General features: G+C 40.5%; 1 protein-coding gene across 2 annotated transcripts in view; it reads right to left on the reverse strand.

Annotated features, from left to right (window-relative positions):
• Positions 1–13,202, reverse strand: part of LOC128582409 (transmembrane protease serine 11G-like) — a 56,966-nt gene that overhangs the window by 28,803 nt on the left and 14,961 nt on the right. Inside the window, exon 2 of one of the 2 annotated variants that reach the window (XM_053587247.1) lies at positions 822–978. The exons of the other annotated variant lie outside the window; for it this stretch is intronic. The gene's annotated coding sequence lies outside the window, so the exon portion shown is untranslated. The remainder of the gene's footprint in view (positions 1–821; positions 979–13,202) is intronic. 2 annotated transcript variants of the gene reach the window in all.

Here is a 13,202-nt window from a genome sequence, read left to right on the forward strand (position 1 = left end):
CAGAAGCAGCTCTGCTGCTTCTCTTCCGTCTCCTGTACTCAGAGCCTCTGCCTTTCCTCTTGTCACTGCAGTAAGGTTCAGCTTGTTCAAAGTGGGCAATAAATCCTGGCTAATTAATTGAGCTGACATTGCTCTGTTTTTGGCAGAGACCATGTATGTAAGGGAAGGGGTACAGGGTGGAGAATGCTGAGCTCTAGTCCCACCTTCCCAAAGTTGGCTTGGATCACTGTGAAAGGGGGTCAAGAATTAAGATAATTGTATAGACAGGAGGAAAAACTCTCAATTCTCTTAATTGCCCAGATAGCATCTTTTTGAGGTCCCCCTAATCTGTCTGTATGCAAAAAATGTGTTACACAGTAAGAACATTCTAGGGTTCTGTTGCCTCATTAACCAGGATGAGGCAGAGAGTTGCCTATTTACTGGTTTGCCTCTTTCCCTCCTCAGCTTCATTAAAGTGTAATTTAAAATTACATACAGTTAAGATGTTTAACAGGGTGTTTAATATATGTATACACTGTGAAACGATTACCACACCAAGGTAATTAACGTATCTATCAGTAGGTATGTGGTGAGAACATTGACTGTCTGCTCTTAGTAGCTTTCAAGCATACAGTAAAACATTATTAACCATGAGCGAAGGCTGTACATCAGACTGCCTGGATTGCATTCTCCATGTGTGTGTGTCCGACACCACCATGTGCCAAATATTAAAGAGAGATGTTTGAGGACACTATTTTATGGGTCAATGGGGTTTCTGGGACAAGAAATGCATTTTTACTTAATATTTCACCTCTTCTCATCAAAAATTCCTCCCATGTTACCTTTTTCTTAGGAGTTTGGTCACAGCAGCCTCAGCAGAGCTCTGAGGAGAGGTGCGTGTGGGGTGGAAGCAGCAGTCTGTTTGCCGACAGGACTCGGTGCCCTCACCTCGCTCACTGGAGCCTAAGCTCCTTCATGGAGACAATCCCTGAAGAGGCTCTATGAGAAAGAGAAGAGGCAGGAAGTGCTAGCTCCGTGCTTCCTAATATCAGACTTGATTGAACAGGTGGCTGCGACTGCCTGATCCTGATGGACTGGGTGGTTTGCAAGTGTGAGCAGGTGTGATATGGTGCGTCTTACAAGGGTACATGTGAAACTTACTAAATGTAGAATATAAATGTCTTAACACAATAACTAAGAAAATGCCAGGAAGGCTATGTTAACCAGTGTGATGAAAATATGTCAAATGGTATATAAAACCAGTGTATGATGCCCCATGATTGCATTAATGTACACAGGTATGATTTAATAATAATAATAATAATAATAATAATAAAAAGAAAGTGTGAGCAGCAGATGACTTGGGGTGACCAGCGGTGTGACAGCCAGATGGAAGTTACACTCATCTTGAGGGTTCTGCCAAGACTGTGTCCAAGGGGTCTCTGTCCAGATAATTCTTCCTATTTTCCTATTGTTTGACTTTGCATATGAATGGCAAACACCTGCCAGAGGAATGATGACATTGCTTCAGCTAAATATAAATGGCATTTGCATATATCTGATAAGGGATCCAGATTGCCAGGAGTTCTTTCTGCCTGTGTTTGAGACACTTGCACATTGTGGTTTTAGAGTTTTTGGGCTGTGAAAAGGCAGGGAGTGGCGGCTGCTCAAGGGTGCCTCACCTTGTTCCAAACAGGTCTGGGAGGACAAGGGTGAGGTGAAGGGTAAAGCATAGGTCGCTCCAAAACAATTATGACAATAATTAATAGCTTTCCTTTTTGTAGCATTTTATAGTTATAAAGAGCTTTAACATACTTGATCTAACCAACATCCATGTAAGATTCATATGGTAAATTTATTATGCCCATTTTAAAATTGAGGCTACTGAGGCTATAGCGATTTTCCCAAGAACATAAAAGTAGTCATTAGTTGATCCCACCTAAATTTCATTTTCCATTTATTGGCACTGATTTATTGCCAGTGATTTCCAGTGTGCTGTGAGATAATCTTAGGTGTGCTATAAAAAATTTTAAAGATAATTTATTAAGTCATTTCAAAAGAAGTTCAAAGCACAGTAAGCGTATTCTTTTTTTAAATCTTTTTTTGATCAATATAATTAATTTAAGTGTACCGTGGAAGTTTTACTATAGGCCAAGTGTGCCGTCAGATGAACAAGGCTGAGAAACACTGCTCTAGATGATGCAGGATCTAATCCAGAATTCACACAGTAAGGACCAGTGGGGCATGTTGGAACAACAGAAGCTTGGGAGCAGAGAGTCAATCGTGCTGACCAGGCAGGCAAGGAGGGCCCAGGACTCAGGAAAGTGAGGCGCGCCTGGCACTGAGTCACAAGACTGGCCTCGTGTTCATCGTTTCCCTTAATGTGTGGAGGTCGGCAGCTCTACAGACAAGGGTGGTCCTTATCATAAGCTTGATGTCATTTGTAAAAATGCTTCAGTTGTCTGTCCCTTTCTGCCTTAACTATTGCTATTCACTTTTCTTCTTTACTAAGTCCTTTGTGGATTTTTTTTTCCATAACTTTTTCATCTGCATTGAAAACCTGTTCAGGCAGATGTCCTTTCTTATCACTGATTTTCTTTTTTTTCTTAATTTTACTTTTTTTAATTAAGTCTTTTGTACATAGATCATAAATACATTTATGCCCATTTCAGTGTGTTGATTATTTGTACAGATTGGAGTGCTTAAATCATACTAATCAGCATAGCTTTCATCTCATTTACCCATTTATAGCATTAGGACATTTGTGTTCTACACATTATAGAACCAACTTGTACTTGCAATGTGCTCCATAGTTGCTACTATCCCCTACTATCCCTCCCACTCCCTTCTCATCCATCCCCCTCCCCTGCCCTCCTTCATCATAGCCTAAAGTTGTGTTTCATTTTTCATATGCAAGTGTGAGTTATTATAAATTGGTTTCAAAGTAGTGCTGAGTACATTGGATACTTTTTTTTTCTATTCCTGAGATACTTTGCTAAGAAGAATATTTTCCAGTTCCATCCATGTAAACATAAAGGAGGTAAAGTCTCCATTTTTTTTACTGCTGCATAATATTCCACAATTTATTAATCCATTCATGGGTCAATGGGCACTTGGGCTTCTTCCATGACTTGGCAGTTATGAATTGAGCTGCAATGAACAATCTGGTGCAAATATCTTTATTTCCAAATGATTTTTTTGTCCTTTGGATATACACCTAGTAGGGGAATTGCAGGATCGAATGGCAGGTCTACATTTAGATCTCTGAGTAGTCTCCAAACTTCCTTCCGAAAGGAACATACTAGTTTGCATTCCCACCAGCAGTGCAGAAGTGCTCCCTTTTCTCCACATCCATGACAACATCTGTTGTTTTGGGATTTTGTGATGTGGGCTACTCTTACTGGAGTTAGATGGTATCTCAGAGTAGTTTTGGTTTGCATTTCTCTGGTGATTAAAGATGATGAGCATTTTTTCATGTGTCTGTAGGCCATGCACCTGTCTTCTTCAGAGAAGATTCTGTTCATGTCTCTTGCCCACAGTGAAATAGGATCATTTGTTTTTTGCTTAGTAATAAGTTTGAGTTCTCTGTGGATTCTGGTTATTAGACCTTTGTGGGTAGCATTACTTGCAAAAATCCTCTCCCATTCTAAGGGCTGTCTATTTGCTTTACTTAGTGTGTTCTTGGCAGTGCAGAAGCTTTTTAATTTGATCAGATCCCAGTAATGTATTTTTGATGTTGCTTCAATTGCCCAGGGTGTCTTCCTCATGAAGTGTTCTCCCAGGCCAATTTTCTCAAGTGTTTCCCCGGCACTCTCTAAGAATACTTAGTTTCATGTCTTAAGTTTAAGTCCTTTGACCAGTGAGAGTCAATTTTTGTTAGAGGAGAAAGGTGTGGGTCCAGTTTCAGTCTTCTACAAGTTGCCAGCCAATTCATCTTGCACCATTTATTGAATAGGGAATCTTTCTCCCAATTTATATTTTTAATAGGCTTATCGAAAATCAAATGATGAGAAGTGTCTGGGTTCACCTCTTGGTCTTCAATTCTGTTTCATACATCTACCTCTCTGTTGTTGTGCCAGTACCATGCTGTTTTGATCAATATTGATTTATAATAGAGTCTGAAGTCTGGTAGCGTGATTCTTCCCGATTTGTTTTTATTTCTGAGTAATGTCTTGGCTATTTGAGGTTTTTTCTGTTTCCATATAAAACAAAGTACTATTTTTTCCAGGCCTTTAAAATATGAGAGAGGTGCTTTAATAAGGATCATGTTAAATCTGTAAATTGCTTTAGGTAGTATAGACATTTTAACAATGTTGATTCTTCCCAGCCATGAGCATGGTATATTTTTCCATTTGTTAACATCTTCAGCTATTTCTTTTCTCAGAGTTTCATAGTTCTCTTTATAGAGATCTTTCACATCCTTAGTTAGATACACTCCCAGATATCTCATCTTCTTTGGCACTATTGTAAAGGGAATAGAATCTTTGATTGTTTTTTCCCCTTGACTATTATTGGTGTGTATAAAGGTTACAGATTTATGAGTGTTAATTTTGTATCCTGAGACATTACTATATTCCTTGATCACTTCCAGGAGTTTTATAGTTGATTTCCTGGGGTTTTCCAGATATGTAATCATATCGTCTGCGAAGAGTGACAATTTGATCTCCTCTGGTCCTATTTGGATCCCCTTGATTGCCTTCTCTTGCCTGATTGTGGTGGCTAAGACTTTCATTACAATTTTAAAAAGTAGTGGAGACAGTGGGCATTCTTACCTGGTTCCTGATCTGAGTGGAAATGTTTTCAATTTTACTCCATTCACTATGATATTGGCTGTGGGTTTGCTGTAGATGACCTCTATCAGTTTAAGAAATGTTCCTTCTATACCTATTTTCTTCAGTGTTCTGATCAAGAAAGGATGCTGGATATTGTCAAAAGCTTTTTCTGCATCAATTGAGAGAATCATATGGTCTTTAATTTGTTTATGTGATGTATTATATTTATGGATTTACATATATTGAACCATCTTTGGGACCCTGGGATGAAACCCACCTGATCGTGGTGTATAATTTGTTTGATGTGTTGTTGGATTCTGTTTGCTAGGATCTTATTGAATATTTTTGCATCAATATTCATTAGAAATATTGGTCTATAATTTTCTTTTCTTGTCTTTTCCTGGTTTGGGTATCAGGGTGATATTTGCTTCATAGAATGAGTTGGGAAGTATTCCTTCCTTTTCTATGTTTTGGAAAAGATTAAGTAGTATAGGTATTAGTTCCTCTTTAAAGGTGTGGTAGAATTTTGATGTGAAGCCATCTGGCCCCGGGCTTTTCTTTTGGAGGAGATTTTTTATAGTTGATGCTATTTCAGAGCTTGTTATAGGCTTGTTCAACATTTCCACTTCTTTCTGGCTAAGTCTGGGAGGGTGACATGTTTCCAAGTATTGATCTATTTCCTTCAGATTTTCATACTTCTGAGAATAGAGTTCTATGTAGTATTCATTAAGGATTTGCTGGATTTCTGAGGAGTTCGTTGTTATTTGGCCTTCATCATTTCTGATTGATGAAATTAGGGATTTTATTCTACTTCTGGTTAGGTTAGCTAATGGTTTATCTATTTTATTGACCTTTTCAAAAAACCAACTCTCTGATTGGTTGATCTGTTGTATAATTCTTTTGTTTTCAATTTCATTAAGTTCTGCTCTAATTTTAGTTATTTCTTTTCTTCTACTGGGTTTAGGGTTGGAAAGTTCTTCCTTTTCCAGTTGCTTGAGATGACTCATTAAGTTATTGACTTCCTTTCTTTCTGTTCTCTTGAGGAAGGCTTGCAGTGCTATAAATTTTCCTCTTAAGTCTGCCTTTGCTGTATCCCAGAGGTTCTGATAGTTCGTTTCTTCATTATTGTTTTGTTCCAAAAATTTGGCAATTTCCTTCTTAATCTCGCCTATGCCCCAGCTATCATTTAGCATGAGGTTATTTAGTTTCCATGTTTTTGTATGCATTGGAGATTTCTGTTGTTACTGAGTTCAACTTTTATTCTGTGGTGGTCTGAGAAAATACAAGGAATGATTTCTATTCTTTTAAATTTGCTGAGGTTAGACTTGTGACCTAAGATGTGCTCAATTTTGGAGGATGATCCATGGGCTGATGAGAAGAATGTGTATTCGGTTTTGTTAGGATGAAATGTTCTATAGATGTCTATTAGATGCAAATGTTGAATGGTTAAGTTTAATTTTAAAATTTCTTTGCTGAGCTTCTTTTTGGAGGATCTATCCAACACCGCCAGAGGAGTGTTAAAGTCTCCAACAATTATGGTGCTGGGGGAAATCAAATTGCTCATGTCAGTTAGAGTTTCTCTTATAAATTGAGGTGCATTCTGATTGGGTGCATAGATGTTGATAATTGAAATCTCATCATGTTGAGTGTTGCTCTTAACAAATAAGAAGTGACCATCATTGTCTTTTCTTACTTTGATTGGTTTAAAGTCTATTGTATCTGTGAATAAAATTGTAACACCTGCTTTTTTCTGATTTCCATTTGCCTGAATTATAGATGACCATCCCTTCACCCTGAGTCTATATTTATATTTTAACATAAGGTGTGATTCTTGAATGCAACAGATGTCTGGCCTGAGTTTTTGTATCCAGTCAGCCAACCTGTATCTCTTTAGAGGGCAATTTAAGCCATTCACATTAACTGAGAGCAATGATAAACCCAACAGAGTTTTGGGTATCAAGTTTTTCGATAGTCTAGTGGACATTTTTAATCCTTTTGCCACTATGGAAGTTAGAATTTGATCAAAAGTTTCTGAGCGATTTAACTTTGGTGGTGGAGGATTGTGTTGTTCATTATGGAGGATAGGTCTGAGAATTTCCTGAAGAGCTGGTTTAGTTATGGCAAATTTCTTCAACATGTGAATGTCATTAAAGTATTTAATTTCTCCATCATAGATGAAACTCAGTTTAGCTGGATACAAGATCCTGGGTTGAAAGTTATTTTGTTTAAGGAGATTAAAGGTCAATGACCACCCTCTTCTAGCTTGAAAGGTTTCAGTGGAGAGATCTGCAGTCATTCTAATGCTCTTCCCCTTACTTCTTACAGCTTTCTGAATTTTCTCCTTCATGTTAACTTTAGGGATATTAATTATAATATGTCTATGAGAATTTTTATTTGGGTTGAGTCATGCTGGTGTTCTGAAACTGTCTGCTATCTGAATTTCCGAATCTCTGGGCATATCTGGAAAATTCTCTTTAATTATTTCATGAAGCAAAGCATCTGTATTCTTTGCAGCAAGCTCATCACTTTTAGGTATTCCTATAAGGTGAATATTAGACCTCTTCGAATTATCCTAGAGCTCTCAGAGAGAATGATACGTTTTTGTTCTCCACTTTTTTTCCTCTTTGAGTGTTTGGGAGCGTTCAAAAGCTTTGTCTTCAATATTGGAGATTCTTTCTTCTGCCTGCTCCATTCTGTTACTGAGGGATTCTACTGTATTTTTTAGATCTTGGAGGGCTGCAAATTCTTGCTTTAATGTGTCAAAATCTTTGGTCATTTTGTCTTTAAATTCGTTAAATTCTTGAGACATCTTTTGAATTTCTGCTTTAAATTCTAATTTCATAATTTCCTCTATTTTGTTGATCCTATTTGCTATCCAAATTCTGAACTTGATTTCTGTCATCTCAGCCATTTGTTTGGGAATAGGATCTTGTGCTCTATCTGCTTTATTGTTTCTTGGGGAAGTTAATCTATTCTGATTGTTCATGTTGCCAGAGTTTTTCCAGCTGATTCCACCTCATGATTGTTTTTCACTGTTGGCTAGGTGGTCTGGTAAGGTGAGATTGGATTGGAGTTTCCTGGGGTTGTGGTTAACCATCCCTTTGTTAAGGATCTGGGACTGATGACTGCAGCTTTTTCCCCTTTAGCTTTGCAAAGGACCTGTACAGTATTACAGTTTGAGGCTGGGGAAACCTGCTTGGTGTGGTGAGGTTAGGTGACTCCGTCTTGTATTCAACTGGTTCTTGTCCTATCCTGGTGGATCAGTGACTCTGGAGAAGTTTTAGTTGTGAAGAAATACAAGCAATTAAGAAACCCCACCTCCCCAGACAACAACTGGAATGGGAAAAATCAACCCTTCCTATTATTACACAGCCAGGGTATCTCCCTAGAGGGTCCTTGGGTAATTGTCCCAAGTTAGGGGTTCTGAACCAATTGACTCTGTCAGTACAAACTCTCAGGTGGGAGAGTTTGAAAGGTCTCCAGCAGCTAGATAGCAGAGGTCTACTGACTACTCAGATTTGGCTCTCTCCGGTGCTCTACAGAGTCAGAAAGGCCCGCCTGGTAGCACGGTAGGACCAGGGGACTGAGTCTCTTTCTCCACTTTGTTCCTTTTTCACACCTAATCACTGGTGACCCCGCAGGGCTGCAGTCCTGTTTCCTCCAATAATGTGAAGTGACAGGGCTTAGCACCCGTCAGAGTCAAAGGAAGGTCAATGCCCCTAAGGCCTGGCCACTGCCCTCAGCTACCAGCCAGCTGTGGGAGCTGAGGCCTGCCTACCTCAGGTGTTCAATTTCTACTGGCAAGTGTTCCACTTGGGCTCAGTCTAATCCTTGGGGTACCAGGCCTGCAAATGCTTATTTCCCTCAGCCACCGCACCTTTGTCCTGTTGCTCTGCAGCACCAGTATCCCTATAGAGTGACTTCTAGTTTCCTCTGGCAGTGCACAGAGTTGGGGGGTGTTTCTCCAAGATTGGACCCTGGCGTGATCACTCTATTGTTGCTGGATCTTTGTGGGAAGTGCCCCTGCACAATTCCACTACTGCTGCCACAGCCACAGAATTCTGGCTGTAGGAGCAGCTCTAGGAGTGGTGCAGCACATGGATCTGGCAGCAGGGTGGGAACACTGCACTGATTCTGGCAGTATCTAGTGCTCAGTGACTTCAGCAAGGTCACTACTTCACTGGCGATTCTGGTTGGGCAGGGGCCTGATGCGGAGGTGGGGCAGGCTCAGCGCACAGCTTCAGTGGTCTCTGGATGGGTAGAGCATGGTGCAAGGCCTCGGTGGACTCACGGGGTGCAGCGTGCAGCCTTGGCAGTCAGGGCAGGTGGGGCACGGTGGGTGCCGTGTCAGTGATCTCCAAGTGGGCGGGGCCAGGTGCAAAGTGAGGCCTTGGTGGTCGCTGGGTGGGTGGGGTGTGGTGCCAGCCTCAGAGGTGGGGTGGGGTGTGGTGCCGACCTCAGAGGCCTCAGAGCCCCTCCGGATGGGCGGGGCTCCACGCAGAGTCGGGGAGGGAGCGGGAGACGACCAAGCAGAGGGCGGGGTACTCATTCAGGCAGGCTGGGGGGAGGGGAGGCACTGCGCTTGAGCCTCCTCCCTCAGTCTCTGCCGTGGTTAGGAATCTGGTTTATCCAGTTGGGGGGAGGGGTGGACTGAAAGTTCAGAATGGCAGGGAAAATGTAAGTTCAGTTTTTCTGCCTGGTAAGAGAATGATCAGAGTCACTGCAGGGTCCCTCTGGAGGAAGAAGTCCCCACTTCTTATTGCTCTCACCCGTGGGTTGAGACAAGAGGTCCTCACTTCACTACTTGCCTGAAGAAATCCCACAGGAGCAAACGAAGAGCGGAAAGAAAAGGAAAAAAAGAAAAGAACCTGCAGCTTTCTTGGGGGAGGGGTCAGGCATTTTTCCTTTCAGTTGAGTTTTGTACCTGGAGATTGTTGTCTTGGAATCGCAGCTTGCCTCCACAAGGGTGACCTATAGTTATCTGTCTTCTCTCTCCATTGGGCTTCCTGTCTTCAGCTCAATTGGATACCCTCTGGACATTTCCTTCTCTCTGGACAGGAGCCTATGTTGGAGGCTGCATCCAATTGGCCATCTTGCCCCTCCCCAATTGATCCTTATCAGTGATTTTCTTTGTGGAATCTGGAAACTTGTCTCCTGACTTTTAGTTGGTAGAAGGTGTTTTTCCTCCTTTCTTGATATTTTTAAAGTGAAACCTATTTCCAAAATTATCAAACTACCATTTGCTGGCATTAAATTTTTCAACTTTATATCCTTAACTTTCCTTTTGCTTTAAATTGTCATATAATGACTTTGCTTTTTCTCAAATCATATTAGAGTCTATAGGTACACCTTTCTTATGGCAATTCTGCTGTATTTTCAATAAAATAAAAAAGTATTCTGCAAAATATGCAAGTCTTTCCTGCCTGCTGGTGCAGCTATAGCAATAGCTTCACAGTCTCCTTCCCTCCCTCCCTTCCTTTCTTCCTCCCTCCCTTCCTTTGCTCTCTCTCTCTCTTTCTCTCCTCTTCTTTCCTTTCCTTCTCTCTCTCTCCTTTCTTTCTCCCCTTGCTATAATTGTCCTCATGTTCGATTTATTTATCTTGAATGGCAGGCGACTGCAGATGCAGGCCTCAAACTGCAGTGTGCACCAGACAATTCAGTCTTCTCTTGTAAGGTCCCGGCTTTTCTCTGCTCCTTGGGAGCACTTCTAGCATCACCAGGTCATGTGCATGGCCCTGCGGTGCTGTTAAAGTTTACAGTCTTGCCCTAAACACAATGACAAACATGTGAGGACCCTGGGACCACTTTTACTATGATATGCAATTGAGCAGTGAACTGCTTGTGTGAGGTGACAAGTGTCACCTGGGATTTTAAGCAGAGACCAGCAATAGCTCGAGCTCATGGCAACAGCAACAAGGGGAGGTGACATCCTGTGACAGCACAATGTGCACGATGCCAGTTCATGAAGCTGTGATTTAATATTAAATCTCAACATTACTGCACATTTACCATGACTGAAAATGGTGCCATGTAAATGTGTAGAAGTTTTAATAAATTTTAACATTTTGTAATATGTTAGTACATATTTATGGTAGCAATTGATAAAAGCAGATGAGTATCTACTTACAATTTATGCATTAATGACATACCTAACTTTTTCTCAATATTCCTGGGCTATGTGGTTCATGTGTAAGTTTTTTCAAACCATCACAAATCTCCAAAAAAATTTCTAATATATTTATTGAAAAGAAAATCCATATATATTTGGACCCATGCAGTTCAAACACGTTATTCAGGGCAGAGCACAGTTATTATTTTCAACAATGTTTTCTCACATCCACAGCAAAAGTGTAAGTGATTTACACCTGCCATATGTGAGTGTATTCAGAATTTTGCTGTGCTTTTATTTCTACTGGTGAGGTACACACTTTTAGATGTTTTCATGTTACTAAATAGCATTCTTTCTTTCAACTTACAGAACTTCTTCCAGTATTTCTTATAATACAGGTTTAGTGGTGACAAATTTCTTCAGCCTTTGTTTGTTTAGAAAAGGGAACTTGTGAACCTTATGTGATGATCATGTGATGATTACAGGATTGTCATAAAAGGGTACATGGTGATCACATAAAGCTCAGAGGAATGGCAAGTGATGGTCATGTGGATGTCCCATGAAGGTTGCATGATGATCACGTGAATGTCACATGATGCTCATGTGAAGGTCACACAATGGTCATATGGGTTTCACGTGAATGCCATGTGGTGCATGTGGGATCATGTGATCGCTGTATGACATTACATGAAGGTCATGTGATGATAACATGAACGACACATGGTATCAAGTGAAGGTTGTACAATGATCACATATGGTCACATCAAGGTCATGTGATGTTCATAGGAATGTCACATGATATTCAAGTAAAGGTGATGTTCACATGAAGGTCATGCAATGATCATGTGAAGGTCATGTGATGATGACCACATGAAAGTCATGTGAGGGCCATGTGCACTGGCTCATACCTATAACCCTAGCACTCTGGGAGGCTGAAGTGGGTGGACTGCCTGAGCTTACAGGTTCAAGATCAGCCTGAGCCACAGTGAGACTTTGTCTCTAAAAATAGCTGGGCATTATGGTGGGCATCTGTAGTCCCAGATACTTGGGAGGCTGATGTAAGAGAATTGTTTGAGCCCAGGAGTTTGAGGTTGCTGTGAGCTCTGATGCCATGACTCTCTACCGAGGGGGACAAAATTAGACTCTATCTCAAAAAAAAGAGTCATGTGAAGATAATGTGACGGTCATGCGATGATCAGGTGACCATCATGTGGTGATTGTGTGGTGGTCATATGAAGGTCACAGGGGATGATGTGATGTCCCGAAAGATGATCGAGTGACAATCACATGATGGCCACAGGATGATCACAAGTAGGTCACATGATAATTAGGTAACATCACATGACAACAACATGAGAGTCATGTGAAGATCATATGAAGACCACATGATGACCAAGTGAAAGTCACATGACAATCAAGCTAAAGTTATGTGACAATTGTGCGATGGCCCATGTGAGGGTCACATGAATGTCCTGTGATGGTCATGCCATAACCACATGGACATTGTGTGAAGTTTATGTGAACATCAAGTGAAAGGTCACTGTTGTCACATGAAGGTCATATGGAAAGATCATGTGGTGGTCATGTGAAAGATATGAAAGATCATGTGGTGGTCATGTGAAAGTCACATGAAGGTCATGAGATGGTCATGTGAAGGTGACTTTAATATTGATGGTGGGACTGCAAACTAATACAACCTCTATGGAAAGAAATGTGGAGAATCCTGAAAGAGCTAAAATTAGACTTTCCATTTTATCCTGAAATCTTATAAGTAGGCATCTACCCAGAAAAAAAGAAGTCATTTTATCACAAAGACATTTGCCCTAGAATGTTTATTGCAGCTCAATTCATAATTGCCAAGAGGTGTAATCAACCCAAGGGTCTATCAACTCATTAATGGATTTATAAACTGTGGTGTATGTATATCATTGAATTCTATTCAGGTAGCAAAAAGGATGGAGACTTTACATCTTTAATATTTACCTGGATGGAGCTGAATCATATTCTTTTCTGTAAAGTATCACAAGAATGGAATAGCAAGCATCCAATGTTCTCAATACTAATATGAAAGCAGTATGATGTAATATGATAAACAACTATACTCCTACATGAGAGAAAAACACTATTAAATTCAGTGTGGGAAGGGGGAGGGGGAAGGGAGAGAAGAGAAAGGAGGGGGATCGGCATTCTCACCTAACAGAAAATTGAATTGCTCTTTATGTGAGTTGTTATAGTGTTTTCCAGATTTCAATCCTCACAATTTTTAACATATCAACTAATACCTTTAAACCAATTTCCTTAAAATTTTAAAATAGAGTCTTTTAAATACGGCCAGTTAAGCA

This window comes from Nycticebus coucang, chromosome 1, assembly GCF_027406575.1.
Source record: "Nycticebus coucang isolate mNycCou1 chromosome 1, mNycCou1.pri, whole genome shotgun sequence".
In the NCBI taxonomy this organism is placed as follows: Eukaryota; Metazoa; Chordata; class Mammalia; order Primates; family Lorisidae; genus Nycticebus; species Nycticebus coucang.